Source organism: Platalea leucorodia, assembly GCF_965183815.1.
Source record: "Platalea leucorodia genome assembly, chromosome: 5".
NCBI classification, from domain to species: domain Eukaryota; kingdom Metazoa; phylum Chordata; class Aves; order Pelecaniformes; family Threskiornithidae; genus Platalea; species Platalea leucorodia.
The window spans coordinates 53,830,867-53,836,866 of record NC_138827.1 but is presented as its reverse complement, the minus strand read 5'-3'; positions in this window follow the sequence as shown (position 1 = coordinate 53,836,866).

The following is a 6,000-nucleotide window of genomic DNA, read 5'->3' as shown; positions in this document are numbered from 1 at the left end:
TATCTGGGTGTCGTGGGAAGAGGTATGCAGCTAAATTAAAAAAGAAAAAAATTTAAAAGCACAGACATGAACTTTTTTGAATTCTACCAACTTTCACAATTTGCCGTTCCCCTGAGCTGGGACTTCTTTCCCTTTGCCACAACAGTACAATAACAACAATATGAATTTTCACTCGGCACTTACTCAACTTTTTGGCTGTTTGACCTGAAGGTTTCCTCCCCAACAGTAAAGCAAATAATGTGCCCCTCCAAAACCATCCCTGCATTCCTTGTCTCCTCTTCCCCAAACATCTACAGAATTAAACTAAACAGAAAAACATTTCAGTCTGAGAAAGGAGAGTTTCCCAGCAGGACCCAGAGCAGGGGCTTCTAATGTTAAACACTCCCAAAAGCATCCCCCATAAAGCCACACTGGTAGGAAGTTCAACAAATCTGTGCTTTCTCAGTGAACACCATAAAAAAATTGTCTCTACTGCACACTGACCTCGGCTTCAGACAAAGCTTTTGATTTTCCTGGAGTACAAGTGCTAGTTATTTTGCCCTGGGCTGTGGTTATCCCAGACAGATAAAAGCTTCTTTGGCACATGGGACTATTGCTCAGACTCCCCAACATCCCACACAGCATTTGAGTCAGGGCACTGGTTTCATAGAGTCACAGAGTTTTAGGATGGTTTGGGTTGGAAGGGACCTTTAAAGATCATCTAGTCCAATGCTTCTGCCATGGGGCAGGGACATCTTGCACTACATCAGGTTGCTCAAAGCCCTGTCCAACCTGGCCTTGAACGCTACCAGGGATGGGGCACCCACAACTTCTTTGGGCAACCTGTTCCAGTGTCCCACCACCCTCATGGTTAAAAAAAAGTCTTCCTTATATTTACCCTAGATCTACCCTCTTTTAGTTTAAAAAAAAAGTCTGCCCTCTTTTGTTGCTCCTTGTTCTGTCACCACAGGCCCTGGTAAAAAGTCTCCATTTTTCTTATAAGCTAGCTTCATGTATTGAAAGGCCACAATAAGGTCTCCCCACAGCCTTCTCTTCTGCAGGCTGAACAGCCCCAGCTCTCCCAACCTTTCTCCAAAGCAGAGGTGTTCCAGCCCTCTGACCATTTCTGTGGCCTCCTCTGGACCTGCTCTAACAACAGGTCCATGTCTGTCTTACACTGGCAACCCCAGAGCTGGATGCAGTGCTCCAGGTGGGGTCTCCTGAGAGCAGAGTAGAGGGGGAGCATCCCCTCCCTTGACCTGCTGGCCACACTCCTCGTGATGCACCCAGGACACGATTGGCTTTCTGGGCTGCAAGCGCGCATTGCTGGCTCATGTGCAATTCTTCATTCACCAGCACCCCCAAGTCCTTCTCCACAGGGCTGCTCTCAATCCATTCATCCCCCAGTCTGTACTGGTAGTGGGGACTGCCCCAGCCCATGTGCAGAACCTTGCACTTGGCCTTGTGGAACTTCATGAGCTTTGCATGGGGCCACTCCTCCAGCCTGTCAAGGTCCCTCTGGGTGGCATCCCTATCCTCTAGTGAATCAACTGCACCACTCAGCTTGGTGTCATCCACAGACTTAGTGAGTGTGTACTGAATCCTGCTGTCTATGATATCATTGATGAAGATATTGAATAGTACTGGTCCCAGTACAGACTCTCGAGGGACAGCTGTGACACAGCCATGATCCCACAGGCAGGCACTCTCTGGCTGTATCAGTCCCTGTTGGCTTTGGCTGGCCCCTCCACATGCTGTGGGGAGCCCTGACCCTGCTGACATCCTTTCACTTCAGTGTCTTCTCCCTGCAGATGCAGAGATCACCTCCATAACTCATCTACCACTTTTGGCTGAAAGGCAGCAATTCTCCATCCTGCTTGTTGTGGGGCAGGGGGTGGGTCTTGCTGGATGCACGCTTGCAGTCATGCAGCTTTAGAGGTGGTGTTGGCTTCGGAAAATGTTGTTTAACCTTCACTGGGTTAGAAAATTTAAGCCTATAGAGGGTGATTATGCAGGGTATGTGGTTTCATGGAGCCTGGTGCTCTTCATCGGTGACAGCAGGTGGCAGGGAATGGGGGATGAGCTGCTGCCGCTGCTCCCCGCAGGCTGATGTGACATGGAGGTGCAGTAGGTTTCCCCCAAGCTGGGGAGGTGAAGGCACCTGATGGGCCATCAGAACTCAAGTTTGCCAGCTCTCAGTTTAGAAAACAAAGGGGAAATGGCCAATGTGGTAAAATGTGAGTATGCAACATGCGTGTTGGAAATGAAGCCTGCATGGTGTCAGGGACTGTCACCCGCGAAGCAGCAATGCTCACCAAAGCTGCTGGTGGAACGGAAGTGCCAACAGCAACTGGAAATCACCCCCTTTTGTTTAATGCTCCTGTTAAATTCATTCCTCGGTGGATGCATACATTACCCAGCTGGAAGCCTCTCCTGTCCTGAAGATCTGGCATGTCAGCCAAGCTGATCTGGAGTTGAGTCATTGCTAACTCCAAAATCGAAGTGACAGGTAATTATTGTTTTATAGACTTGATAAAACTGAAATAGCTGAGAACCGAATATTTATCTTCAGTCTAATTTTTGTGTGATGATGACAATGTCTTTGGAGTTTAAACATGCCTCTCTGATGCTTCATCTACCCATTCACTCTTGTCTCATAATTCAGATTTTAAAATACTTGTGCTTCATGGCCAGTCATGAGCCCGGGCTCTCTCACAGCAATGAAAAGGCACGCTGCAAAAAAATCATGCAATATTGCTGATCGTTGCCTCCTTTCTCTTACAGCAGTGGCTGCTGCGTCTTGTGGCAGTACCACGCACAACTCCCCTGGCTGCAGAGACGGTCGGAGCCCGCCCGAGTGCGCTTGGGGATGATGGGATGAGGCCGTGCGTGGGCTGAAGATTTCACCTGTGCAGCCAGGATTTGGAAAGCACTGCTATTCCTGCTGTGCACAGAGGGATGGACAGGCGCAGTAAGTCAGCCCGGGTTCTGCGTGGCCCATCCATGGCCGCAAAGGATTTGTGGCAGGGGAGGAGACAGAGCTGGGTCTTCCGGGTCCCAGCAGGGACACTTAATTAAAAAAAAAAAAAAAAAACCCTCTGACTGAAAGCAAAGACAGACATTAATGTTAAGTTTTGGATGGTATAGTTTTGGGGCTGAAGTCCACTATCATCAGAGAAAGGTTCATAGGAATCAGGGAACAGCAGTATTAGTAGTCAGATAATTAACTGGCTGCTTTGATGAACCTTTTCAAGGGTATTTGGCCAAGGTCTGCAGACTGGTTTCTCAGTTATATCTGTTTGTTTACCCATTCACCCACTCCATCTGTCCATAGGGCTTCCAGGCTGCTCTTCACCCTCGATACTGTAACATCTGTTTGCACCAGGCAAATAAAACATCTGCAAGCACGAGTCCTTCACGGGGAGTCAAAGTGAATCCTGCTCCAGTCAGCCCAGGTGTATTTTTAAAAGGTCAGTAAGTCCAAAAAGAGATTAGGAGGAATAATCACATGAATTTTGAACATTGCCAGCAGTCCAAGACAATGCCCTAAAAACCACCAGCCACACCAGCAAAAGCCCAGACAGCTTCTAATACCCTGCCCAGTTCTTCATGACGAAGTAGGAATCTCTGCAAAAATTTTCGAGAAGCCCACAGGTTGCCAAGCTACGGTCTCCAGCGGTTCGTACAGAGCTTAATTTATGTGGACAGCATGGAAAATCCCGCAGTAGCTCAGCAAGTCCATCTGACCACACAGAGCTCCTGCGAAGCCTTGCTCCCAACCGGGACGGGCTGGGGCTTTGCTCAAGTCCTTCAATGGTTTCCTCAAAGTCCTGGTGCTGAGGAGAAACCACTCCTGGTTCCTTGTATTGCACACAGAGACCTGGCACAGAACATCTTCTGCTGGGGTCTCAAGGGAAAAAAGTACAAGTGTCAGCATCTGCATGATGTGAAGTGATCCACAGCCTTCTGAGATGAAAAAAGCACTAATACGGTTTTGGGTTTCTTTAATCTAATTTAGGTGCAGATTCCTGTGACTCAAGACACGCCTGAGGTCAAATGCTGCTGTTGATCACAGGGTGAACACGTCGAGGCAAAGCAATGTCTTGTCATCGAGGGTTGGTCCTGGCATTCAAGAGCAGGATTTCCCCTTGCCCCTGAAAAAAACAAATACCAAACGCCAACCTTCAAAACAGAATCAAACCAGAGCGGCACACAGAATAGCCGGCTCCTCCTTGGACCAGAGCAGTCGCAACCCAAGCACATTAAAAAATCGTCCTAACGCACACAACCACATTTCAGGTAGGAGGGTAAAGCCTCTGCCTCCTCCTGCCCACCACGACTGGACCTGCCCCCTTGGTGAGCTGGATGCTGTATGGAGGGTGGAAGGGTTTGGGAGGGGGCACAGGTGAAGAGAAACTCACAATAATTAAACAAATAAAGGCATCATCTTTTTAGGTCAAAGCGTATGTGTTGCAATAGATACAATACAGAGACGGGCAGTGGCTGAAGGAGAAGTTGCCGAAAATCACAAAACTAAACAAAATGTGTCCCTATCTCTAGTTACTAGTGAGGGAGACAAAAATTAGTGTCAGGAAGTCAACAAACAATTTTTTTTTTTTTTCTTCCAGGAGTGCCTCGCCAGGTCAAATATGGCCTACAAGCACTGCATCAAACTGCACCCAAATCGCCCCGAGAGCACCAACGCTCAATCTTGGCAGCCCCCAGCAAGCCCTGCTCGTTAGGTGAATGACGATGATGATGCAGCAATACGGCACAGTTCTGATGCGCTGGCTTCACGCCCGCCTGGGACAGAGCATCCATCCAGGCAGCCCTTGGAAAGATATGGGTATCCCTTGGGGTGGGGTCCCTTGTGTTGGTATTTGGGAGGCTTCTACATGCGCTGGCCACGGCACAAAGCTGAATCCAGGGATGGGTGCTGGCCTCTTGGGCAACTCTTCCTGCTCCCCGGCTCTTCTCCTCTCTCTTGCCTGGAGCTAACACTTGGGGAAGGCTCTGAGGAGGAAAACTGGCATAGCTCGAAGGGCTTTAGTGGAAGGAAGAAGGCACATCAAGGGAAGAAGATGATTGACTGCAAAATCCCTTCACCACAATCTCCTCCAAGATCCCAGAGTAAGAATTCGAGCCTATTAAATAGTGCATCAGCCTCCTCAAAAGAAGTTTGGCCTCAAATAATTTTCTCAGTAGTTCTTTTAAAAGAAACCTTGAAAAACCCATTTACAACTAAGCACAGCATATCAGATATAAGCAGTTTTCCTTCTCTTCCCATCCTCCTCTTTTCCACCCTGCTGAATATATTTGAGCAAAGCAACAACGTGGAGGTATGGCTTCAAGGAGAGATGCATTTTACTCCACAGTAATGTGCTTATATTTTTATAGATCCTCAGTTGCCGTATATATTTAGACTTCTAACAAAATTTGTTAGGGCTTGCAAAAGTGGAAGAAATAAAGCAGGTTAAAAAGCAACAGTCATCTAAGTGGCCTCGTGGGTCTGCTTGTGGCACGTGCAGCTTCTTACAAGGAGGTTCGGTTGTTCCTGTCCCTTTCCCAAATGTTACATGCCTGCAGTCAGGTCCCTGCACTTGCTCTGGATATGTTTTTGCAGCAAGTTGCTGCTCAAGGCTTGAGGAGATGGTTATCCTGCCTTAACAAGCGAAGCAGACAGCTCTTAGTGGCTGAGGTGTGGAGAGAAGGATGTCAACCCAAAGCCTGAAGTGCTTAGAAACCATCTTATATTTCATAGACTTCAGACATTCAAGACTAGAAACAGGCTTCTGCTCTGTTTAAGTTTTGTTTCTGTAAGCATGGCTCCTTTTCATAGGTAGCTAGCGCTGATCTTTGCTTTTCCATATCCCAAAGAGTTTAAGTGCAAGTCTCCTGCCTGACCAAGAAGCTCAATCAGCTGAAAACCATCAGGAAGCTCCTGGGTTCTGCCTGGTACATGGTGATGGTAGCAAGACCTGCCATGGCCAAGGATTTGTTGATTTGATATGAACAGGCAAC